Here is a 27298-nt window from a genome sequence, read left to right as displayed (position 1 = left end):
GCCAGTGTCCCACCACCCTCACAGTAAAGAATTTCTTCCTCATATCTAATGTAAATCTACCCTCTTTCAGTTTAAAACCATTACCTCTCGTCCTATCACTATACACTCCCTGATAAAGAGTCCCTCCCCACCTCTCCTGTAGCCCCCTTTAGGTACTGGAAGGCCACTATAAGGTCTCCCCAGAGCCTTCTCCAGGCTGAACAACCCCAACTCTCTCAGCCTGTCCTCACAGGGGAGGTGCTCCAGCCCCCTGATCATCTTTGTGTCCTCCTCTGGACCCACTCCAACAGGTCCATGTCCTTCTTAGGCTGGGGGCCCCAGAGCTGGACACAGCACTCCAGGTAGGGTCTCACGAGAGTGGAGTAGAGGAGAAAGATCACCTCCCTCAACCTGCTGGCCACACTTCTCTTGTGCAGCCCAGGATACAGTTGGCTTTCTGGGCTGCAAGTGCACACTGCTGGCTTATAGTCAGTGCTCATATTCAGTTTTCCATCCACTAATACCCCTAAGTCCTCCACCTGGCTGTTCTCAATCCACCCATCGCCCAGCCTGTATTTGTGCCTGGGATTACCTTGACCCATGTGCAGGACCTTGCACTTGGCCTTGTTGAATTTCATGAGGTTTGCATGGGACTATCTCTCAAGCCTGTCAAGGTCCCTCTGGATGACATCCCTTCCCTCCAGCATGTCAGCCACATCACACAGCTTGGTGTTGTCGGCAAACTTGCTGAGGGTGCACTCAATCCCACTGTCCCTGTCACCAACAAAGATTTTAAACAGCGTCAGTCCCAACACTGACCCCCGAGGAACACCAGTCATCACCCCTCTCCACTTGGACATGGAGCCGTTAACCACAACTCTGAGTGCGACCATCCAGCCAATTCCTTATCCACCAAGTGGTCCATCCATCAAATCCATGTCTCTCCAATTTAGGGACAAGGATGTCACGTGGGACAGTGTCAAATACTTTGCACAAGTCCAGGTAGATGACGTCAGTTGCTCTTCCCTCATCCACCAATGTTGTAACCCCATCATAGAAGGCCACCAAATTTGTGCAGGCACGATTTTCCCTTAGTGGAGCCATGTTGGCTGTCACCAATCACCTCCTTATTTCCCATGTGCCTTAGCACAGTTTCCAGGAGCATCCGCTCCATGATCTTGCCGGGCACAGAGGTGAGACTGACTAGCCTGTAGTTCCATGGGTCTTCTTTTTTTTAACTTTTTAAAAATGGAAATTATGTTTCCCCTTTTCCATTCAGCACAAACTTCACTGGACTGCCATGACTTCTCAAATATGATGGATAGTGGCTTAGCCACTTCATCTGCCAGTTCCCTTGGGACCCACGGATGCATCTCTTCAGGTCCCATGGACTTGTGCAGCTTCAGGTTCTTTAGGTGGTCTCAGACCTGATCTTCTCCTACAGTGGTCAGTTCTTCATTCTCCCAGTCCCTGTCTTTGCTTTGTGTGTCTTGGGTGGTGTGGCTGGAGCACTTACCAGTGAAGACTGAGGCAAAAAAGCCATTGAGTATCTCAGCCTTATCCATATCCTGGGTAAACAGGTCTCATGTTTCCTTCCAAAGAGGGCCCACATTTTCCCTTGTTTTCCTTTTATTGCTAATGTACCCTTGAAGTTTTTCTTGTCGCTCATGATGTCCCTGGCCAGATTTAATTCTGTCAGGGCTTTGGCCTTCCTAAGCTGGTTCCTGGCTGTTCGGACAACCAGGGTTTGTGGGTTTACTTTTATTTCCACACCTGTGTCTTTAATAAATGTTTGCATGTTATCAGTTTTGAGTTCTATGAATTAGTTACTGTATGTCCACATTACTTTATTTGGATTGATTCTGGATAACAGCAAAGCATCAAATGAATCTGTAGACCAGGAGCATAGAACACTTCACTCATCTTTCTCCTCCACATATTTTTCAAGATACCTGAAGATTAACAGGGAACCCATTTGAGCCACTTGAGCTATACTGTTGAACTGGCACTGCAAGAACTAGCCAAGTAAGCAGAGCTTTCCTCTACCACCTGTTGATTACATTCCCGACATGGAACAATGTGTTAGGGTACATACTTGAACACCAAAGACTGGGGGGAAGGTGACACTGTAAAAGTGTATTCTTTGGGGTTTTTTGTCTCTCACAACCTGAGAGACTGCCAGAAGGTTCTGTCAATACATTATAACTGAGAGAAATTGGTTTTGGTTTTTACAACAAATAACAGCAGTAGTTCCACTTGGCTCTAAGCTGTGGTTTTGAACCGTCAGTCTTGTGCCTAAAAACTTGAGCTTGCAAGAAAATCTAATTATTAGATACCTACCTGCTCACCTGGGATAATACCATATGGAGCAATGCATGCTTTGAGAGGCCAGAGATTTCTAATAACAAATGCAGTCATTTTCCATCCACAGTATATCATCCTTTAATAATAGCTGCGGTTTGGAGAAATTGGTGAGGTATGTATTCTCCTCGTACATGCACAGCCTCTGGGATTATTCATCCACAACCTCTTGTCTTCTGTAGGAACGGGAAATTTTCAGAATTTGGGAAGTCTTAGCTGCCGGTGTAGGCGTTGTAACTCAGCAGCCATGCTTGAAGTCTTGAGACAAATCTGGAGGTGTTACTTTTGTTTCACATGTTTCAACTTCTTTTGTGGTTAGAAGAGGAGATCTGACAGGATTGTGTGTCTGTAAGGTCCACGTCTAAGCTGTTTCCTTCCTGCAGACACTACCAGTCATTTTTACTTGGTGCTTGCTTTTGCAAGGCCTTTGTATTCATTTTATTGCAGTCATGGTTGTACTACAAGAATACAGTTTTAAGTTGCTCTGCAACTGCAAGAAAATACTGTTTAGGAAGCTTCTTGCTGGCATTCTTAAAAGGTCTCCTAAGAATACCCATCTTCTTACAACATTCAGTAACAGGACAATGATAATGAAGTAGCGACCTAACCAGATCACTGTCTTTGATTGTTCAGTTGTAAATCATCATCTGTATTAGAAATTAGAATATTAGAAATCATCATCCTTATTCTCTTGCTGTCTTTGAATCAGGAACTTATGTCAACAGAAAAATCTGTAAGAACAAAAGCTGTACTTGGTAATTAATATTTTAGACAAAATAGTAACATTTCACCTTCATTTGTGAGCTGCTTGGGCCTTCTGATTCACTGTTCTCAAATTTTATCAGTTTATGCTGTGTATCCTGACTCACAGACAGCAACATGGATCTTAGCAGCAGGAACTGAAAGTAGCTTGTGAGTGTTGACGACATTCTTCTCAATGTCAAGCAGACCTGACAACTGAAAAATCATTTTTTGTTACATATGTTGTGGTTTAAACCCATCTGGCAGCCAAACACCACGCACATGCTTGCTTACCCTCCCCCACCCCAGGGAATAATGGAGAAGAGAGTTGAAGTGGTAAGGGTAAGGAGACTCGTAGGTTGAGATAAAACCAATTTAGTAATTGAAATAAAATTAAAATAATATTTATAATAATAACAGTAACAATAGAAAATACAGATGAGTAATGCATAATGTGATTGCCACCTGCTGACTGATGCCCAGCCCATTCCCGGCTAGTGATCACAGAGAAGAGAGAATACTGAAACCACAATCCCACAAGCAAGAGTGAGCTTCCTGATCAACCCTCATCTATATACTGAGCATGATTTTAGATTATATAGAATATTCTGTTGGCCAGTTTGTGTCCGTTGCTCTGGCTGTGATCCCTCACAGTTTCTTGTGCACCTGCGCACTAGCAGGACATGGAAAGTTGAAAAGTCCTTGATTTCTTAGCAACAACTAAAAACATCAGTGTATTATCAACATTCTTCTCATATCAAATTCCACACTGAATCCAAACGAGCACTATTCTAGCTACTAAGAAGGAAAAAAAAAAATAGCTGTAACCAGGACAACATAGAAATACTGAAGTTTTCTACCAGAAGATTTAACCAGGTAAGGGCTAAAAAACATTGGTCTTATTGCATTACATCACAGCAAACTTGTGAAATTTAACTGATCTTGGCAAAATGTTTTGGATTACCTGTGATGAAATGTGCTGTCAGAGAACTGAACATATTTTTTCCATATTACTGATCAAAGTATTTTGCAGTACTGAGAACACTATGCAATGTTTAGTGCAAAACACTGAAAAAGTGAGAATTAGAAGCTGTGGCAACAGGTAGAAATCAGTACCCAGTCCATTTCAGTTGTTACAGTTGCACTGATTATGACCTAAGAACTGCTTTCTCTATAGGAATCTATTTACCTAATTATTTTTAAGTAGATAATCTTTTATTTCTGTTTACATTATTTGCTGACTTATTAACTCCATGCATCTGCCTATCCTGTGTATTCATTTCTCAGTAAATTCTACTAACTAGTAGAATTCTACTAATTAGTAAAATTCTACTAATTAGTTTCTCTGGTAAGTAGATCAAGATCAGTACAAGCAGCATACTGCATCCATTCAAATAAAGTATTTGGGGGTTTTATTAGCAGCCTTAAGGACTCTATTGCCAGATCCTAGGTGAACTTTGAAGGTACCATTCACATACAGAGGCAAATTTCAATAGATCTGGTTTTCATCATTAATCTTTTCAATCATGTCAATGAAAGGAAAATAAAAACATACCTAAAGCTAAAACAATCCGAAGGAAAACTTTGAAACAGCTTGTTGAAAGCTTGAGCTGCTACAGCATCACTTGCTTGCAACCCAGCACTAGCCACATCTGTGGGAAGCCCACACGGTGACTGTAGCTGCGTACCTACTCTAGTTTAGAGCCATCATCCAGGAACGCTCCAAAATCAGCTGCCCTCTGGCTGCCATTCTCCTAGCTGCCTGTTGACAACAGGGAGAGACTTGGCACATATCAGCTGTTGACTGATGCTGACAGTCCATACAGCTCGTCATTGAATGTCTTTTCGGGTAGGTCTGCTCAGGGTTGTGTTTACACTGGCAATCCCCCCAGTTTACCTTTTTGCATTGGGACTTAGAACAGCATTTCTGACATAGGTGGAACTGAAGGAGCACAGCCAGCCATAAGAAAACTTCCTTAGACCATCTCTTGTACGTATGTGGTTGTAGGGGGGATTTAATGCCTTCCATAGCCTGCCCCTCTAGTTGGTTTTTACTGTGGTGCATTTTTCTGGAGAAGCAAATGAGTCGAGGTACGGAGCCTTGGTTCTTGCAAGTGGGAAGGAAATGTGCCAATGTATGCTCTGCCTGAGATACCACTTTAGAGTCCTGGCTGTGTTGCATTGTGTATATGACTCATAACAGGCGTTATGGACATGTCAGCATGCTCACAGTGCTGTCTGATAACCCTGAGCATCAAGGAGCGGCAGGCCTGGAGCTGCTCCGCGTGGGCTCCCTCCCAGCAGTGGTGCCAGGCCCCAGGGCTGTGGCTCTCCAGTAGCAGGAAGGGGGCACGCTCCAGCACCCAACACTCAGAACCAGCTGCTAACACCAGCAGTGCCAGAAACCTCTTTAAAAAGAAAAGGAGGGGGGGGAAGAATGGGTTTCCAAGTTGATGTTTAGACAGACATAATTTGTTGAATGGGCTGAACCTTAGTAGGTCTCACTGCCTTCCACACCTCAGGGTGCTTGAGAATTAAGGTACTCACTTAGATGCTGAAATAGGAACTAAAACCTCTTTTACACACATGTTTCTGGTATGCTGATGCCACTGCTTGCTGTTGTCCTGTTGATCTTTTTTGTTGTTGCTATTATACAGGCTGTTGGTTTTTAATCTCCAACAGCTGACATACTGTTTTACCATTTAATCATTCTACCACTGTCCTTGCAGACCTCAGTGTTTCCATAAGGCAGCAACTGTCAAATATTAGCCAGGATTTAGTTATTTACTTTAGTTCTTTACATAAGGACTTACTTACAGCTAAGACATGCTTTTTATCTCTCCTGAAAGATACATTTACTTTCAAGGAAGAATGGATTAAAATGTGTTCTTTTTACTTAAAAACTCTTTGCCTCCCTCCTTTTCTATGAGTGCCGACCTAGGAGTGTAGGGTGGTCCTTTAAAGAAATGAGGAAGAGGGGGAGTGGTTGTTGGGGGTGTCTGTTTTTTTACTAAAACGTAGGAAGTGTCTAGAGTCTTCCACTAAATTATCATTCTAGGCACTTAATGAGAGTGTTTAATCTTTTATTATAGAAGGCAGCTAACATTTTATTTCAAATACGCTTGTGCAAATGCAGAATTTAAAAGAAGTGAAGGTTCTGTAGCCTAAATAGTTACAGCTTTATCTCGGGAATTACTGTCAATACTGTGGCTGCTTTAAAACAGAAGGTAACATTGATGTGTTATGCTTGTCCCTTCAGACTTTAAAGTCTATTTGTTGGAGTTACTGTCATGAAGAGTGGAGTTCTGTTTGCTATTTTAAACATATGTCCATTGACCGTAACTATGTTACGGTTTCTAAGACTGAAAAGATGCTCAGAATTTTCTATTCATATAAAAGAGGAGAAATTTTACTTTTATTAGATAGAAAACTGGAAAAAAATGTTCACAGGATTATTTTTTTTTTGTATGCTGAATGAAAAAGCACTAACTTTCTGATATTCTTAAAAACTAAATTTGGAGCAGGTGGCTTTTCTCCTTTATAGGAAAAGCTTGTCAGCTAGACCTTTGGCACTGTTTGCTTTGTGCAATGACTCTTAGGGAGAATATTTTGAACCAGACAGTACGTTGTGGCAACAGTACAAGCACATCATCTCGAGGAGCACTTGTTAACTTGCTTACAAGGCAGCACTCTATAAATGATTGCCTCAGCAGGATTCAAACTAAAATTTTGTAAAACATTATCTACTGCAACTCAATTTAGATGCAGAAGGACATTTTCTCTTTGGTATGGTTTTATTACTATATCAGTTTAATTTTTTATTATTCAGGACTAGGTTTATCAGCTCATATTCCTTAAGCTTGTAGGACTGAACATTGTAAAGTCAATATTTCTCCTAATTAAGGTGTTTTTTTGGAGTGGATAATCAAACAGTATAGTGAATCATTAAAAACTTACATGCTAATATTGACTAGCATTATTGGCACAAAGAGACCAAATCTCTATGCTAGAGACTTTTTTCCTTCTTATATTTTTATAGCAGAAGCAAAACACGTTGAGTAAAAATTGATGTTCTCAGCGTTTAACAGTGTAGAGATGGCCCTTTACGAATATAAAAGCAAACGCAGTGTGTTAAAATTCTGAGCACTCATATGTAGCATTTTCTTTACCATTGTTTAACTTAGCAGTAAATGGTGTCTGACTTCAAGGGGTCTTACTGTGTTTTGAAATAGATGGAAAGCTCCTGCCTCTTATGAAACTAACAGATTATTTCTAATTTGTTGCCAATTTTTTGCCAGTATCTTTTCACCCTCCAAAAGATGATTTCTTCTTGTCCAATACTGACTAATGTTTGGTTTTGGTTTTATTTATTTACATTAGCTGTGGCCTACTATTACTTGCTTCTGGCCTTTTCAAGGGGTGTTACTGAGCAGACCTCCAAGTGATGATTTGCTATCACATCAGCATCGCTCTCCCTAGTTCCCTTACCATGAAACTAGTCACTTCAGGTGGGACACTGAACACTGTTGAACATCATAATTTTATTCTATGCATTTGACTGAACCTATAGGGTCTGCCATCAGATCCAGAGTGACCTGTCTTTGCTTTCCTCCTGGACTAGATTCTTGGATGAATGAACTGCTTGAGATCCATTATGTAAGAGTGATACCTCTTTGGCAGGGTTACTTCAGGGCTGAATCGTGTGCAGGGGCGGCACCATTTTATTTAAGGAAAGTAAAGTTAGACAAAGTAAAACACATTCATTCACTTTTCAGGTATAAAAACATAAAGTAGAAGACTTACGAATCTAACATGAGCCAAGCCAAACATTGCATCTGCTCAGACTATTTTGCTCTGTGCTTTTTTAATTAGACCACAACTTAAGGGCTTGTTCTGTAGTTCTTGAGAGCTTTTGTAATGAAAAGAAACTTGGCATCACTGTAGAACTAAGGCATCAGAGCTAGTGAAAGATGCAGCCTAGAATATAATCAGTAGTGAGGACGAAATGCTGAGAGAATGTATCCAACTTCCCTTGTTTAGCCTTGCTCAAGGCTGAGAACCCACCTATCTGGCCTTGTTATAAACTCCCTTGGTCTCTCCCACCCCAAGCCCTGGCCAGGCTTTGGGTAGAATCCAACAGGAGAATGAAACCAGAAATTTTCCACTCAAAACAAAGGTGCCAGCTATTTTGGCTTGCCAGTCTCTAGTATATAAGGCTGGACCCGCTCACAATGACTTTGGGTGCCTCACCTATGGGTGGACGCACCGTGTAGGATTTCCCCCTTGCCGGGACAGGCTCTGCAAACCCTCGCTGTAACCGGGGCTGCCCAGCCACTGCGGGTCTGGATGGTGGTAACATATGCAAGTGCTGATGGATCTTTCTTAATCACTATTCTATCTCTCGTGTAGTAATGATTTGATGCATTACCCTGTATTTTCCTGTTTGTTGCTTTAGGTGCACTATTCTACTTTTTCTTACTGCATGTCTTCTGTATTACAGTGTTACATTATTTGGTTATCACCAGTAAAATACGCCTAGTCTTTTCACTCTGGTGTCTGAGTTTAATTGATATCCTTAATCAGCAAAACAGTCTCTTACAATATTCTCCAACAATTCAACATTTCCCTCTGTGACTGAAAAAAATTGAATTTATATCCCTTAACGTCAGCTAGGACAAAGTAACACAGTGAGATAAAAGCTCTTTTGGTTGTTGCTTCCAATTTATACATGTTAAGGGTTTGTATCTAAACTAGAGAGAGGAGAGAGATGGGCAGGTATTTGCCACCATGTGTAGCTTGCTACAGTGTAACTTTGCAGGAAAGGCGTGACCTGGTTGCGACCATTGGGTTGCATGGCTTTTGCCCTGCTTTCAGCAAGAGGTAGTTTTAGCTGGCACTGGAAGTGGGAACCAGTGATGAAAGGTAGGTGATGAAGTAGCTAGCCACTGCATGGGGAGGAACACCTGGGCATTAGTGGTGACTCTGAATACGCCTTTCCTTATTTTGCAGTAGCTTTCTGGTCTCTCCTGTCTGAACATTAAAAAGACAGTTTGAGGACATGTGAATTTAGAAAATCTGCTTTTCTGTGTTGTTGGGTCTCATGTCTCAATTATCATGGTTCTCTCATCACTTAAAAGGCTTTGTATAAGCTTACCCTGTAGTTGAAACATTTACAACTTCCCCCCTCCCAAACTGATTCTCTGGTGGCTAAACAGAGAGACTTGCACTTAAGCAGTAGCCTTTCTTCCAGAGAAGCTATTAATTTGGTTTTCTGCTGTAGGTGTTTGCCAGGTATCGGTAGGAACTTGTGAGAACTTAATATCTTTACTTCGCTGTAAAAGTGAGTTGGCAGCTTCAGAAGTTACTACCAGCATAAATGCAGACAATATAACCATAAAAGCCTACTAGGCTTAGGAAAATGGTTTAAATGTCACTTGAAAGAATTTTCCTCTAACTAATTATGCAGTTAAAGAATGAGTTTATGGAGGGAAGACTATACATGCCTGAAAATTAAGAGTAGAAAATTTTAACTTACTAGTTAAATTTGATTTGCATGCTTGCAGTTTAAAGAAATTGCTAATTGGCTAACGCAACTTTAAACACAATATTAAAATATACCTTGCTGGTGACTGGATTGTGAGCTTGCAACAAAGTGAGAAATTTTAGTCTATAAATGCTGATTTGTACAGAAGATCCTGTGCATCAGTTTGTAAGATTTAAAAAACATTTTCTAAGAAACTTAATTCTTGCTGAGTTGAGAAATTTTACTTGGGAGCAGTAGATATTATCGCACCTCACATAGATTTGCTGTAGAGAGTGCTGGCATGCCTGGAAAAATCTGTCAAACTGCTTTCAGAAATGGCAAGAAGTTGTCAGTTAACCCTGGAATTGTACAGCAAATTAGCAAATGTAGTATCTTGAGGATAATACATTTTATGTAGGTCTGCTTTTTTAGTGAAAGTGTGCAGAGAGCCCCAGTGATTAAGCCCTGTGTTTAAGACTGAGAAGTATTGTCACATAATTATCTCTTTAATTTACCCAGAGGATTTTACCAGCCTGTTTTAAATCTGCCCAAGTAACTGGTGTAAAGAATATCAGGTCAGTTGGGCAGAAAAGACTGGAGAAGTTGGACATCTGTTTCTCGTTCTGGACAGATGTTGTCTATGGGGAGCGTCCAGCCTAAGGGAACTGTAAGACTGAACTCCGCCCCTGATCCAGATGGTCCATGGTTGTAGGGTGGGTATGGTTTAGAAAGTTGCTCTTCCACAAATAGTTACCAGTCCTCTAAGCAGTGTAACATCGGGGCGGGGGGGAACTTCAAAGGCTATGTAAGTGTGAAGTCTACCACAAATCTTCCCTATGTCTGTGCAAGTAAGGGCAGTTTGGGGGTTTTTTACTATAATTTATAATAGAAGAGCAATGAAAGCCTGTGGCACAACCACAGTTGTCACTGTTTTTTTAGTATCTGAGAAGATCTCTTTTGACTGTTGCTGGGTTAAACAATGACCTCTGCTCTAGTGAATCAGCACCAAGCCCACTTTAAAAAATTTCAGAAATCATTTACTCCAGTTGTTTACAATGTGGATTTTGAAACAACAGTCATCTTCAGAAAATCTCTTGTCTTTGGGATTAGCTATAATTGCCGTTCTCTAAAACAAACAACTAGGTATAGCATGATTTGTTTAGTATCAGTTGACTACTACACCAGGAGCCACTGAATGGGTTGAGAAAATACCACCTGGCATGATTAGAGTACGAATACTTTTGCATATGCTCCAACTCTGGTTCTGCTGAAGCTCTGGCTGCACAAGAAAAGTTGACATTTATGAGTATGCCAAAGGGCAAAAAGTTCAAGCACTTGGATGAATTTGGGAAGAAATCAGATTCCATGGATTCAGTTGCAAGGTCAAAATGGCCAAGTCTTGCCACAAAAAGTGTCTGTCTTGTGAGGGTCAGGCTGCCTTCCTCATCAAGCACTCATGATAGCAGAGGGTTACCGATGAACACAAGAAAATAACAGATTTCTTTTGTCACTGACACATAAGTGGTGTCCCCTGCAAATCACAGTTTGATGCAGGCTAGTAACAATTTTAAGTTGCATGTGAATTTCCTGGAAGGCAAAACCATCAGGTGACCCAGTGTCACCCTCTGCTGGTTCTGTGGCAGTCCCAAGCACTGAGTGTCACAGGATACAAGACCAAATAGACATCATAAATAAGATGGTGAAGGATGTTTTCATTTGCCTGTGGGCCACTACTGGAGAATTCATCACGTGAGGTCACGCTGTACTTATTCCAAGGGTCCACTCTGATACAATAGATTTTCTGAACCAGTGTGGTAACTAGACACAGCTGGGCACTCTGAAAGATTCTGCCTTAATAATAGCAAGATCAGTCAGTCAGGTCGTCTTTTCCTACTTCAGCCAGTTTCTACTGTCAGATCAGTTTCAGGTGTCTAGGTGTTCTCCCAGCCTGTTCAGAAATTATGTCAGTTATTAGTCCTTCTTACTCTGCTCCTGACCACGTGAATGTTAGCTGGTTGAGTACTTCTGGTGTAGGCTGTTATCCTTTTTCCTGGTATCTGGATATTTGTACATGAAGGAAGGAATCTTTAGAGTGATATTTTTCACTTGTTTTACTGTTTTACAAGGTCTAAGCAAAATGATCAGCCATCAAGCTTGAGAGTTCAAAAGTACCAAGTGCACATTTATATGGTAGAACTCATTGCCACAGCATTCTGGGGAGGCCAGCAGGTAGATGAGATCTAACAGGGATCAGGCAAATTAATGAAGTCTGTTCAAGTAGTGGCATGGTTGTAGCTACATGGCCCTGAACTTGCTAATAAGTTGTGGTCACTGGTAGCAGAGGCGGCATTCCTGCAGGAGGATGTATGCATGTGCATCATATTCCTGCTCCCTTTCCCTGAGGAACTGCTGGTGGCCGGTGGTGGGGACAGCAATCTGGAAAAGATGGATCCTTGGCTTGATCCAGTACCACAGTGCTCATGTTCTCTCTTACACCATTCGCTCTGAAATGGTTTGGAGTTTGTGATACTTGCCATCTACCTCTACAGATGGAATCACTTAGAAAGAAGTGATGGTAAGAGGAAGGAACTGTTTCCCATATTCTCCTGAGGGCTCCAGTCCAACCTGACTAACTGTTCCAGAAAGGAGGCATTCATTTTTAATATTTAAACATTCAGAGTAATGCTCATACCTTCATAGGGGGCTAGAAGAAACATTTTCTTGTATTCTTCCATATCTTTAAAAGCTACTTATAATTTTAAAAGGGAATTTTTACATATAAAAGAACAGCTTTGATCAAGTGAGCATGATGGTTTTGCATATATTAAATTTGCAAAAATATTTGAGCTATTAATTTGTGGCCAAAGTTTTGGTTTCTTGTTTGTTTCTTAATCCAATTATTAACCTATCAGGTAACTGTTTTGCTGATCAGGGTTACCAATTAAACTCAGACACCAGAGTGAAAAGACCAGGCCTATTTTACTTAAAATAACTAAATAATGTAATAGAATAATACAGAAAACATAGAGTAAGAAAAGATAGAATAGTGCACTTAAACAAGTAGGAAAATACAGGGTAATCCATCAAATCATTACTAGCTGAGGAAGAGAATAGCAATTAAGAAAGATCCATCAGCACTTGCATATGTTACCACCATCCAGACTCGCAGTGGCTGGGCAGCCCCGGTTACAGCGAGGGTTTGCAGAGCCTGTCCCGGCAAGTGGGAAATCCTGCGTGGTGCATCCACCCATAGGTGACGCACCCAAAGTTGCTGCACATGGGTCCAGCCTTATATATCAAAAATCAGCAAGCCAGAACACCTGGCACCTTTGTTTTGAATGGAACATCTGGTTTCACTCTCTTATTAGATTCCCCCAGAGTCTGGCCAGGGCTCAAGGGAGAAGCTAAGGGAGTTTCCCTCCTTATCTCATTTATTTATGTTCTTTCTAAAACAAGGCCATACATCTGTCCCAAGGCTGGACCACTGGCTTCGTGGCTTTGTTAACTTACCCCTACATAGAGAAGAAGAAGAAAGATACATTCAGGATAGACATGTTTTCATTACATCCATCACCAGTAATGAGTATATGATATCTAAGCTACATCTTTGATTAATAAGCATACATATTTCGTTAGTGACTACATACTAAGTTAGCAGCTTTGGCTTGGGGCCTGTTGTTCAGGCTTCAATACCTCTACCTTTTACATTAGAATAGGTGGTTTGTAATAATACCTATTAGCACAATGGTTATTAGTTACAAAATATACAGAATCCATCTATAGGTCAGCTCTGGCTTGGACCTATTGTCCAAGCCTTAGCACTTCAGTAATGGAGACCTGATGTTGAAATTCTCCATCAGGAAAACCAGAGAGCTTTAATTTGCTCTAGTAGAAGGGACATGGAAAAAATGGGAATATATACAACTGGACATTAGAGTACACAATTGAGTTTAATTAAGAGTTTTAAGGTAGGCAGATTCAATTACACTATCCCAAAAGTTTTTTGTTATGATACAGGGATTTTTATAACTTCCTGAGAAAACGAATACCACAGTGAAACTAGACCTTTTCTTAAAGACTAATATCATGAGGAGTATTGATATGTAAGCCTCATAGGATACCTGAGACTGGAGGGGCCACTGCAGGTCTCTGGTCCAACCCCCTGCTTAGAGCTGGTCAAGATAAAGCAGCTTTATCTGTAAAGTAGCGTGCAGATAAGGTACTGATCATTGCAACTCTGACTTCAGTTTAAATAAGTTTGCCTGTGTATGGAATATAATTCTTAAACAAAATTCCTGAGTTTTTCTGTATGTTGAGTTCTGCAAAGTGTTTTCAAGTTTTTGTGGTTTTAGCAATACAAAGAACTGCTGTTTTGCACAAGAAACAGGTGGGTTGCGACAGTCTTCTCATCTCTAGCTGTGGGGGCTGACATGCGGAATAACGACTTTACAACCAGTAAGGTTATAAAGAAGGTACATTTATTCAGCGCTGGATGCATGGGGGAATCGCTTTTCCACAAACGTGCACACCTTGGAGCGAAAAGCAGCTCCTTTTTATAGTGTAAGACGTTTACATATTCATTATAATCACGAGAATAGGGAGAGATATTACAATTGGTTTTGAGAATTCATTATCATAAATCCCACCCCGAGTTCCTCCCCGTTGCGTCTGCGCAGTGGTTCCTGGTGGTCTTGGGTGGGGGTCTTCAGGATGATGACTGAAGATGCCTCCTCTTCCTCTCGTGACTTTTCACCCAGTTAGGTCTTTTCAGCATGTCAATTTAGAATTCCTTGAATCCTTGTTCCTTATCTTGGGACTCAGTAGTTGCAGCCCCTCCCTTATCTCAAGAGCCCACCCTGCTGAGAGCTTATCCTGCTGAGAGACCACCCTGCTGAGAGCCCACCCTGCTGAGAGCCCTGCATCTATTTTGTTAAAGTTTCTCACTTCAGGGCATATCAGCAGTTTAACTGAAAGAAAATGGGAATATTCATAAAATACTCCAGAAATTTATTTTTAAGGAATAATCTGCATTGGTTTTAAGATCTTGTATATGATTACTTGTTAGGAAATATTTTTCAGCTAATCACATCCTTTCTGGTATCCCCTTGATGGCCATGGCTCCTGGGACATTAGTCATCAAATAAGGATCATCTCTTCAAGACTGGGATTGTAAATCTAGCATACAGAGCTAATTGGATATGGGAACCAGAGCAGAGAAGATTTGTTTCAGGGCTAGTATGACGGTGCAGCTACATCATGTGGTTTTGTTTATTCAGTTGTGCATATGTAGCACTGAGCAGGAGCAAAATATTGCATTGGTTAAGCACTAAGTGGTTAAACGCAGTACTTAGGCTTGCATGGTTTTTAAGTGGAATTTTCTGGAATGACTTTTGAAGCACCACAGTGCCATCTACTGGCTCACTTTTCTGTGTTTTTTTCCAAAAGGGAGTTTTCTTTTGTATGCAGGCTGATAAGTAATGTTTGTACGGTATTTTTAAATGGCAAAATAAACAAGCTGGCATAGAGTGAGCAAGATATTTTTTGGATGCATATGTATGTTAAATGACATAATATATTACATATATTAAAGAATCACTTGAATCTCTTGCCAGTTAATCTTGTTTTCCTTTTGTTAAAAGTAACTCTAAGATGATTAGTACTGAAAGAACGGAGGAATCTCTGCTTTCTGTTTACATACCTCATTGTAGCTTTTGTGCAAGTAGCTTCACTGTTTTCTGTCTATAGTCAGTTGCCCTTTTTGTTTCAATGTTTTTATGCAAATAAATGGAAAGAAAATGAAGAAATATGTAAGCTGTTGAGCCACAAAAACTGGGAAGTGTTGTTTTAGAAATTATTTCTGCCAGGACTCTTCACTGACAAATTCCTAGATTCAATACAGTCCCCTTAATTGGCTCCTTTTTTTTTTCCCCCCAACATAAGTTTAAACAGTCTTTCCAAGATTCATTAACAATTCTCCAAGGACCAAAATTCCATAGGCTTTCTAACAACTGTTATGGAGAGGAAATAACAGAATTATTATTTTTAATAATATTAGAAAATATTATTCTCAGTATCAGGCTGCTCACATAGTAAATGAGCAGTGGGCAGTTATAAGAAGTTTTGCTTAGTTCTTATTTTTAATCAGTCTGCCTAATATTATCTATAGGAGTAACCCCCTGTTTTCCACTCTTCCACTTGCTGGCAAAGAAATGAATGGGCAAATACAAAAATAATTTTAAAAAATAAAACAAAAACAACAACAAAAAAAACCCTGTAGATACAGGTGAACACTGTTATTTGCAGTTACACTGCCTCTATTTCTTGAAGGTATCTGGAGAGTTTCCTCATTAAGTGGTTATTTTGTTTGTCTTCATAAAATACTCCTGCAGTTTCAATTCGTTTTTCCCCTGCACGTTGTTCTTCTAACAGAAGTTTTTCATTCCTGCCTTTCTTAAGCCTTGTTAGGAGAAAGAGGAACACTGGTAATGGCTTGTAACACTTTGGGATGTTTTTTAAATAGATATGTGACTTGCTTAAGTACAGCTCCAGAGTCATTATTCAAAACAAAACAGCTAGAAAAAGTTTCCAGCTGTTTCCTAAATAGCCTATAATGAAGGTAAATGCAAACATCTGCACCCTTCCTGGCCTTTCACCCTCTGTGTGACTAACATTCAGAAGGTCAAGTGGATCTTGCAAGCCCAGTTTTTATGGGCTTGCTGGCATAAAATGCTGTGTCTTGCTGGCAGCTGCGAAGCATTTGCACGTCCATGGGTGTGCTGGTGGAAGAGCCTGAGTGCTTTTGGCCAGCTCATATGGGAAGGAAGGTGTCTGTGCATTAAAGTTAGTGCTCGTTTGTGTCAGTGGGTTGTTACACTGCAGTTGGCATGCTGTACACTGGGAGCAGTGAAGCTGAAATGATTGTACTTGGCACCCGTGTTGTTTTTTGTCATATAAATGATCCGTGTCAGAGAGGTTGCACTGGAGAGAGGGTCTCATTAGCAGCTTGGGCTTCCCAGTCCTTGCTAAACAAGCCACCCACAAACCGTATGGTAGGTCTGCTGAGGGAAAAGCCCTGTGTGGTGATCCCATTGCTGTACTGTTTGGATTTGGCTGGGGTGTTTAATTTGAGGAATGCTCTACTCAATCCTGTGCAAAGGAACAGAGGTTGCTCCCTGCCTATATTTGGAGTAAGTGCTAGCCTCTCACTCCTAATCGTTATCTGTGCTGGGAAATGCCAGGGCAAGCCGCCATTTAGTGTGACATTAAATAAGGGAGAATTGGCAAAACCAGAAGAGCAAACAGGATTATTATATACCACATCTTCTGTTACAATCTTTTTTTTTTTTTTTTCCTTCTGTGAACTGTCCTGTGCTATTGCAAAGGAGGAAGAACTAATTAAGCCAGTTGCTGAAAGTGTTTTGCCACCCACACTACTGGAAAGAACTCTTTGTACAGAATTAGCTCTTCCCAGCTGTGCTAAACCCAATCATTTATCTCTGCCAAAAAAAAAGAAAAAAGTGCTGCTATAGTTTATTCCAATTAAACAAATTAATGTAAACTATACCCTATATCCACACAAACACAGATATCTCTTGCTCAAAAGCTGGAGGGTTTGCAAATAATTATTTTCTCCCTCGTTAATTCTTTTTAGCATTTGTAAAAAGGGCTGGGCTGAGGAGGACTGGGAAAAACACTCATTTGCGTATGGAACCGCCTGAGCATGAGCTCGCTGGCTGGAGAGCAGTTTGATGGCAGAACACTGGCCTAAACTTGGGCAGGTTCAAGCACAAGGACTTAGATTCCTTTCAGTGTGGTGTTGCAAGCAATGTTTGCCTCCATGCTGAGAAGCAGGGGTAGCAATCCCTGCCCTGGGGAGAGGCTGTAGGAAGACAGAAGTCCACCCACCTTCACCTGGATTATCTTCAAGAGGGACAGAGTGGTTCACTGTGTTTGCAGTTTTATGGCTCTGTGGACACTGCTTAATAACATAGTCACAGTTTTTGACTGGGGTGTTGCTTTGGGAACTGAGCTGAACCAACTGATCTCAGGCTTTCCATGCTACAGTGGACAAGTGACGACTCATAGTCACAAACCTTGACTGAAATTCCAACAAATCCATCCTCAGTCCTAAAACATCAATGTCCTTTCTTATCTGCTTCCTACTCAGGTTTTTGAAGAGTGTAGACCGTCCAGGCCATGCTTTTTTCCAGCTGAAATTCCAAATGCTGATGCCTTTGATTCCCAAGAATTAAAGGGACACCCTGACGGTGTGAGAACAAGGATGTTGTGTGCTCTGTAGGGTTTTCACTGGAACTCTTTGAGGGGGGGAAGAAAAAAGCTTCCTGAAGTATGGGTCATTTTCAGGTGTGGGATTTGGAGATACTAAACTGAGAATGATGGCTGAGCAAGAAAAAAGAAATTCTTGGATATTCTCCATCAGCAAAAGTCAAATAAACAAGGAAATTATCTTTTTGATTCTGTCAGGAACAGATGACTGTAGTTTAGTAATCTGTTAGAATTTTGCCAAAAAAGGAAGTCTCGGTAATGCAGAAAAATAAAAACTTAGTTCTTTCCTTATACACTTACAGATAAGTTAAATTCTGTAGTAGGGACTTAACATGAAGGTATTTACGTAGATGGGATGCTCCTTTCTGGGTGAAGATACAGATTAATTCAAAAATATCCAATACAAAATTTATCTATGGAAATACAGGTATATTTGCTAAAGATAAATCCAGTTAGTTATTTCTTCTCTTTCAAATTTAATTTTGTAATTTGAATGTGCACAGAGAAAAGCTCAGCTTGAAATCACATCTGAGGTCTGTGTAAGGTAACATCAGAGCAGAGAAGGAGACATATTGGAACTTTAAAGTAAATTGTTCCTCATAAAATTAAGCTTAATCCTTTGGTTTAGACTTCTTGAAGGACAGGAAAATAGGAGTTTCTCTGTATCTTATGTCTAGAAAAAAGTGTATATGTTAGAGGATTGACTGACTTTTTTATAAAACCCTGAAAGGCCTTGTTAGTTTAAAATTATATTAAAGCACCTGGCAGTTTTACGAAATGTGACATACCTTATGCCATCCTGTAACCAGCACTAGGAATCTTGGTAAGGACAGTCTGGAGTCTTGAAGCACATGTATCACCACTGAATAATTAATCTGTGGCTAACACCCATTCATGTAGAAATTCACTCACTGTGTCTTTCACCTCCCAAAATACAACTTTAGTAGCAGATAAAAATGCATTTTTTTTAAATATTCTTGTGGCTCAAAGGCCATTAACCAAACAGAAAATTTAAATTGGTAGATTAAACAGTAATACAGTTCTGAGTCACCTGAACTTTTCCCCTGTATGTTTGGTGCTTTGGATAAGATTCAGAATAAATAAAAACACAAATCCATGTTTATTTAGTTAAATACTGTATTGCCTTACCAGATGTACACAAGTATGTTCTGACTGAAAGGAAAAATATTTTCCTTATTTGGTGCATCTTTCTGTTGTAGGTGATTGTGTCAACCTGTCTTAATTGCTGCAGTTTTCCTACTAGTTACAGTTAATTCTTTTGTTTAAGCAGGTAATCTAAGATCTGAGCTCTGGGATTAATTACATCTTCCTATACTTCTGATATGTGTATATACGGTCTGTAAAATATTGGGCAGGATCCTGCAAGGAGAGGTATCCCCTCAGCTCCCACTGGGAAGTCCTCAAGCATAATACATGTTGTGTACTTATCATTTGTCTCATGGAGTTATTACTGCAGGTGTACATGCAGTCACATGCTTTCATACTGCAGATACTGTGAAAACGTCTCATTTAGAAAAATCAAAGGGGAAGTGTAGTGAATGTGCATGAGTGACTGTTGTGCCGTGTAAGATACTACAGGTATGAACTTAGAATGGAAGCAAGCGCAGGCCCAGCTGGGATCAGAATAGCTACTGGCTTCAAAGGCAGCAGGTGACTGAGGTTTTCTATGCTGCCAAACCAAACACATTTTCTAGAGCAATCTGCATTGTCTTGTGCCACTGCACTGACAGCATTTTCTTCATTGAAGAATCATTGACTTCAGCTGTTCTCACCACATTGGGCTTGCATACTCCTGAACTACTTTTGATTTGGGTGAGATCTGACATCTTCTCTGGCATGTTTCTTGTACACAGACCCTCAGATGCGTTTTCTCAGAACTACAGCCAGCCAGTCTTGCTTTTCAGTCCTTAGTACCTTGGTACCGCCTCAAGATGTCATAGCTCCTGAAGATCAGCCTTTCCCAATGCATGTACGTTGATACCTTGCACCTACTTTATGAATCATTCACTTAAAAATATGATGAAAATAAAGCCTGCAAGCTTTTCAAGGCTTTAGACAATCATCATTTAGACAGGCAAATCTTAGTCAAAAAGACAGAAAGTATATGTGCCATTCACTGTCTCTGGAACTTTCTGTAAATTCCATAGTTCAGGACAAAATCAGAAATCTTGTAGACATTTTCTGGAACTAGGAGGGAGGATAAATGTAGAAGGTGACGTGCCATATTAAAAAAAGAGTGAGGGGTGGGGCACACAGGTGGATAACTAATTTTCTGAAAAACATTAACCTACAAACATGTCATACACATCCTTTTGTAACCATTTTGAGTTCTTTCTAGCAGCCACATTCCCCAGTTTCCATGAGAAGTAAGGCTAAAGTTGATTCTTTCAGTACATTGCATTTCTAGCATCTGGCTTCAAATACAAATGTCGTAACAGGTGATCTTTAAATTATGACTGCTGTTGAGCATAAAGTGGTAGCTCATTTTAGTTCTACAGTAGTTCACAGTATGAAAGCCTATTAGGGCTGCAAAATTACCTTATCACACTTCTCAGTAAACATATTTATCATTTGTTTATACCTTTCTGTAAGGACTAAATTTTCTTCAGTGTTTCATTCCAAAAGTCTCTCACAATTAATGATCCAGGAGGAAACTGAAGAATGAAATATTTTCCTTTTATAATGACAATTTAGTCTTTGTATGTATTGTGGAGTTAGTTTATCTGCGATACACAAACATTACAGTATTTTCCTGGACGTAGTGCAGAATGTGTGTTTTGTGACGGTGGCTGTTGTATTATACTACTGACAAAAGTAAGGCAGGCACTCCCACTGGCTTTGATGAATTCTGCTTATGTAGTTGCTACAAAACATAGGGTCCTCTGTGAATGGTTTGGGCATTTACATACCAAATGTCTCAGCATTACTAGAGTACCTGTTATACCACACTCAGCACAATGTTATCCAGGTCTTTGTCTCTGTATTTTCAAGTACTAATGTTTTGTATTCCTTTCCTTGCCACACTCAGCATCTTAACTGAGTGATTTTTCTCTTCTGCATGCTATGTTGAGAGGAGATCAGCCTATATTAAGTTGTTCCCCTTCACACACACACACGGGACTGGCTCTTTGGAAGATCTGCTTCGTCTGTGTTTGGCTTTCCAAAGAGTTTGAGCTGCTCTGTGGAGATAGAGGTTTTATATGTAAACAAGAGAGAAATGACAAGATGCTGAAATACGTTAGCAGTAACAAGTGGGAAGAGAGAAGAGATGGGAGCCTGGAGATTGCCAGAATGCTGAAAGCATGCAAAGATCACACCGGGTCAGAGTGTTACCTCTGCAGATCTGCATCTTCCTCAAATGTGTGTTCTATCAAACCTTCACCTGGCTGTTTAAGTGCAAAATCATTCACTGCTTGCTTTCCTCTGACCCACTGTCTGATGTCTCTGCTTCTCCTTTGCATCAGGCTGCTGCCCGTGACATCTGCTGTTGGGCCCTGTGTACTTTGTAAGAAGGTATTTTCCTTGTCATGCTTCTTTTTTCTGTAGGCCGAGAGGCTTGCAGGAAATGATGGAGGTGAAACAGTGTCTTTACTGAAGGATCACATGATCTTGTCCGTTTGGCTTTCCAATGTTTTTCTTTATCTGTTGAGGGCTCTTACTTGTTATTTCAAGCTATATCAAGTGTGTAGCTATTTGGAGCAAAGGCCACGTCTGTCATGCCCATGTTGTCTGTAAGGACAGTAGCATGTTTGTGTAATTAAAAAAAAAAAAAAAAAGAGGCTCTCTTAACTAAGAAATAATCAGCATTTAAAAAGAAGAATCACTTGCTGTAGTAGATCATCATATACAAATACACATGATTGTATATGCTTACAGTATTTTATGTGTTAATCATTGCTGGATTAAATTATTTTCTGCTCTTTTCACTGAAGAGTATCTCTTCAGAGACCCACAGAATAAATTAATAAGAGCATTAATTAATATGTCATCCTCCTTCTGATAGGCTGAATAAAGGTGTACCAAGATACAGTGCATATGGTGCTAACAAAATTGCATAATTTATCATTATTAAGAGAAATAACATTCAGATAGATTTTTGCCTATTAGCTGATTTACTTTACTTCGCACCTTCCTACTTAGTGAAAGCCAGACAAATGGTAGCTATAAATTAATTTTTCCTGCCTTTTCAAAAGCTTCATGTAGCAGCAGCTGTAGAGGATGTTTTGGCACAAAGGAAAAAAAGAAAATGGCATTTGCTGAACACAGGCAGAAGTAAAATACACAATAGTTCTAACTTCTCAGCTCTGTGCTTTCCTTCACTTCCTTCCCCATTCCTTTGTAGGCAAATGGAGTCACTGAAAATAAGGGAAGCGTCTCCAAAATCATACTTTTTTTCCATATTGATTCCAGCTCTGGAGAACTGAAACAACCTATGTATTTAAGGAGCCAAATATAGTTTTTCAACATTGTTTCCTAAGCAAAAATAAATAAGGCTGCTGCTACTGCATTTAATACCAACACAAAGATTTGGCAAAGCACTGAAGCTATTGATGAATTTTTGGTTCCTTTTGAGTTTTTATAAAAAACACATCGATGTGTTTATTATTGCAATACACAATCATTTCAAAAATTGCTGTCCATAGTAATTTAAAAAACATTAAACTGGCTTTGGTTAATATGAAAAATGTTTATGATAAAGTGTGCTGTGTATGACATATCTGACTTTGGGCATGGAGAAGAAAGATAATGCTTCTTAAAAACAATAACCACTTCACGTTTGCAATAGGATTGCAAATTGGTTAGCATCATCCAACCAGAAAGATAGTAGGTAAACAACTTACAGCACTGTTGCCAGCTCTTAGAAGTAATTATTATTCTTGTACATTTCTGTTATTTCTGTTCTTGTCAGCATTCACTTAATCTGCATTTTATTATCATAGCGCAAGAAAATAGAAATGGGCAACTTCTTCATATGGTGCTAGAGGCCAAGATTAACAGCACTATATGTGATATGACTTCAGTATCATCGGGAATTTTTTTTCCTAGTTAAGATTCAGCAGTGTGCCTGTGAGGTACACCTGTCAGCTTTTCAGGTGCAACAGGACAAGCCAGTCTGATTTAAAATACATCTATATGTGTGTATATGGTATAGGTATATTAATAAACAGGACTTTTTTTCCTTTTTCTCCATAATAAAAACTATGAAAATGCATATATTTATATGTGATCCCTGGCTGTTATGAGGTAACCATTTCTTCCCCGCAAGCAGATATGCAAAAAAAAAAGATGTCTATATTTATATAGAGATTGGGTTTTAATATATTTTTATATTTATTTATCTGTGTATATATATAACAACTTATATATATTTCTTTTATATGTAAATGTGTTTAATGTCCAAGACTATCTGTAGTGCATCAACTTTAGTTATCATCTTAAGAAAAACAAGAAACATTTTTTACTTCTGCATGCTGTGGTCACTTTTACCTGTTCAGGCCTTGTATTTACCAAGACCATTCTAGGTAGATTAAGAGTGTTGCACATCTGCTGTTAGGCTGCTCCTGCTTTTGTCTGCTGTCAAAAAATAAACAGTAGCATGAAAAACCCCCGGGCGTTGATTTGCCTTTGAGGGCAGACAATTTTTCCCTAAAGATTACTTCAGAAACTATATTTAAATGAGAGGAGTTATTAAACAAGCAAACAGTGTTTGCTAATTTTGTAATTTGTGTTAAAGATGGGGTGAGACATAGAAGGGACAGAGAAGGGAAACTCCTCTGTATGACTCTTGATACTGATTTCACTTAGAAAGTGATGGTAAAAGTACCGTTATGAGGGTCTGTAATCATATTGCATTGATTTACATAACAGTGTACCCTGACTGCGATTACGGAAAGGATGTTTCTATGTGCTGGGGAACTCCATCAAGATACATCATCAGCTGTGCAAGGTGCTAAGATTCCTCCAAGAGCTGAGACCTAAATTGTTGTCTTTCCTTCTTGTGTGTCCGTCCTGCTAAGAGATACTACGAGCCAGATTTCTTGTCATTTTGTTTTGTTTATATTTGTTTACTGAAGATGCAGACATCTTTCTTCAGATCCACCCATGTGGGTATAAGCTTCGGCTGCACATTGCCATTTCCCTTTGGACATCACCCTTCCTCAGGTCCGCCACCTAGCTACTTACCTAAGTAATTTTAGTGCATTCACATTGAAATTTGTCAGTGAGACCTCACCCAAGCAGGTAGCTAGTAGTTCAGAGACTGTCAAGTCTGGCAGGAAGATAATTGAGGAGTACTGTGACACTGAGAAAAAGGTATCTTCATCATGGCTCAACAGAATTTGTTTGAATTCACAAGTTATTCACCACGCAATTATAATTCTGTAAAGCACTTGAGAAAAAGAGATGCCTGGCCACCTTTGTACTGCAGAGCCCACACAACTAAGGAGGAAAAAATGTGGTAGTTATTAAAGTGGACAAACATTTCGAATATATACCAAGCTGTCAAGGAAAGATGCCATCATACTCTTCAGAGGAGAGCCATGCACACGAAAATGACTGAGGCAAATTAGAAAAGTTTTAACACCCAGTCACCTTATTTTCAGCTCTGTAGAAACAGGAACAGTCACTTCTACCTCAACTCTGAGCTGCCAAGTAAAATCTTCATATAGATAAAAGCCACAAGACACGCTACATACCTTCAAAAGCTGAAGATCTTCTAGTAGTATTTTGCAAGCAGTGGCAGTGGGTCTGCAGGGTCTACTCCACTGGCTGTATCAGATAGGAGGGCAGTCCCAAGGATGCAGGCTACCTCCTAGGTCACCACTGTCCCATTGCAGTTGTATCTATCTGATGGCTTGGTCTGGAAGCCACATGTGTCCCTGAGAGTCACATGCTGGCCAGCCATAGACCATTTGAAAGGACAGAGTTCAGAGCTGTCAGTTTGACTGGATTCTTGAATTTTTAGGGTGATAGCATGTTCTTATAATGTCTTTAGGACATTTGGATTTTCATTCAATATTTAGTTCTGCTTCTTTAATTCTTCTTACTTGATTCTACTATTTAATTGTTACTGCACCTCCCCATACACATCTTAGATATTGTGGTATCTGGAGAAAACCTCTCCTACTTGCTTTTTTCCCCAAGAGCAGTGAAATATTCCATCAAGTGGCTTCTCCACGTGATTGCTGCTGCCAGCTACAAGCAAGGAAAAATAGTGTTTCCATATGAACACACAGATACCTAATAACCAGAGAATGGTGGGTTACAGGATGGACCAGTGCTTACTGCTCAGTAGTTTCTTTTTCCCCGTTTGTTGTCTCACTCACATCTGCTGATAAATCCCATTCTGAAACCCTAAGTCTTCTCCAGGATTCAGATGGAAGGCAAGATTAAGTTTTTCAAGTTCACAAGAAAAAGCTGACTGTATAGATTTGTACTAAATCTTTGAAAAGGGACAAATTGCCAGGTTTTGAGGGTTGGACTTGTCAGACTTATTTTTAAAGTACCTAGTTTTGCAGGCAGAATTTAAACATTATTCAGTAAGATCTGAAAAGCAGACTTTATATTTCATTTATTGTCTTCTTCTGATGACAAAGTGGTTCTTTATGGTGCATTCTTTCCTGCAGAATTTAATTGCAATGTGTTACCTTACAGAGGTAAATCAAATTCTGGGTAACAAAGTTGCTGAGGAAACGGTAGAGCCTTTTTCCACAAAAGCTTCCTGTGATTGATGAAAATACCCTGACACTGACCTGTGCACTGGCTTCCAGCCACCTACCAGAAGAGTAAATGCCATGCAGCGTACAAGCTACAAACACACACGATGAAAAAAGAACACAACACATCGCCACTTAAGTCTTTCATTTGGGAGAATGATCCACAGTGATGCTTGCTGTTTAAGTACTTTCTTTAGATTTAGCATCGGTGAGGATGTTGTAGGAACACTGGTTTGATTCAGAGGGTTAAGGACTGTAACGTGCAGTACTTCTGCTGAGGCAGTGGATGTTTACAGATGTGAATTTTTCAGCAGCTATAAACGGAAGGTCTATTTGTTTTGTCTAAAGTGCATGGGAAAGGCTTGATCATAATGTTAGAAATTCAAGGCTAATGGTTAAAAAAAAAAAAATCCTTACGTTTCAAAGTTGAGCTTAAAATGTCATGGCATAGCATCTGGAAGGGAGGCACCAGAGCAGGCAAGCTGCAGCAGCCCAGCAAAGGCAGACAGCACAGCACTGGTGGCTGTGCGCTTGCTGAAATGCGTGCACGCCTGTGGTTTACCAAGGAAGCAGCTCAATACCCACATCTATGATTTTATTGCGTTCGGGTCAAGAAGTACAGCAGTAGATGATATCACCTGTTGGCACAGAGACAGCAAACAACAGCTCATACCTTTCTCCTACAAAGCCGTCTGCCCCAGCTGAATATGATTGACTGAGAAGTCACGTACTCAGCCTCATCTATCTCCCCAGTTGGTGGAGAAAAAAAAATGCAATTCAGGTTTCAGCATTTTTGTAATCCCTCTGAGCCTCCCATTAAATTTGCTGTACTGTGTGGGAAAGGATTAAAGATTCTTTGAGCTCCAAAACACAGTATACAAAAATTAAGTACTACAGCATGGTTTGTGGTAAGGCAGCGACTAAAGTGTATAGCCTGCCATGTAACCCAGAGCAGCGAGTTCTCTTTGATAAGTAACACTTGTTGACAGCTTAAAATGTACTTTGGTAACACATGCTACAGTTGTGTACAGCCTTTATTTTAAATATTCTGTATGCAACAGACTTTATAAGTAATTGCAAAAATAATCAGAGTTGTTTATGTGCTGTTACTAACTTAGTTCAGAGTGCCAAAAGAGGAGAATATTTGCTGGCAAGGATAAATTCTGCTTCTTTAAGAATGGCTCATAAATGGTCTCTTGTAATAAATATTTCAAGATTAAAATCAATGCGTTACAAGCTTCACACAAGGCTGTTTATCAAGATCAAATAGTTCGTTTCCTAAAAGGCAATATTATTAACATTTAAAATATAAATGATGATAGATGAGAAATTTTTATTTAAGAGCCGACAGGATTTTTTCCCCTCAAAAATGGTAAAGGAAAAATGCTGAAAAAAAATTTTCCCTAATTTTTTACTACTTTGAGAGCCTGGCTTGCTGTCAGGCTTAGTTTGTGCAGTATTAAATTCTACTAAATATATTGTGCTCAGTGTAGTTAAGCATCTAGCCTTTTTTGTCCTAATTCCATAAATAAATATATGAACTTTTTTCAATGTGAAAAGGACACAGAGCTACTGTGTCCCCAGGCCTTGGGGAGAAAGTAGGGACAAGAAAGAGCATAACAGATATTAAAAATTAGACTCTGAAATTCATACTTTTAAAGTAAATGTTGTC

General features: G+C 39.8%; 1 protein-coding gene across 1 annotated transcript in view; it reads left to right on the top strand.

The window, feature by feature from the left end:
* Nucleotides 1-27298, top strand: part of LYRM4 (LYR motif containing 4) — a 107889-nt gene that overhangs the window by 73713 nt on the left and 6878 nt on the right. The gene's annotated exons all lie outside the window — the stretch shown is intronic.

This window comes from Athene noctua, chromosome 2 (assembly GCF_965140245.1).
Source record: "Athene noctua chromosome 2, bAthNoc1.hap1.1, whole genome shotgun sequence".
In the NCBI taxonomy this organism is placed as follows: domain Eukaryota; kingdom Metazoa; phylum Chordata; class Aves; order Strigiformes; family Strigidae; genus Athene; species Athene noctua.
The sequence above is the reverse complement of the archived record's forward strand: the minus strand, read 5'-3'. Positions and strand labels throughout refer to the sequence as shown.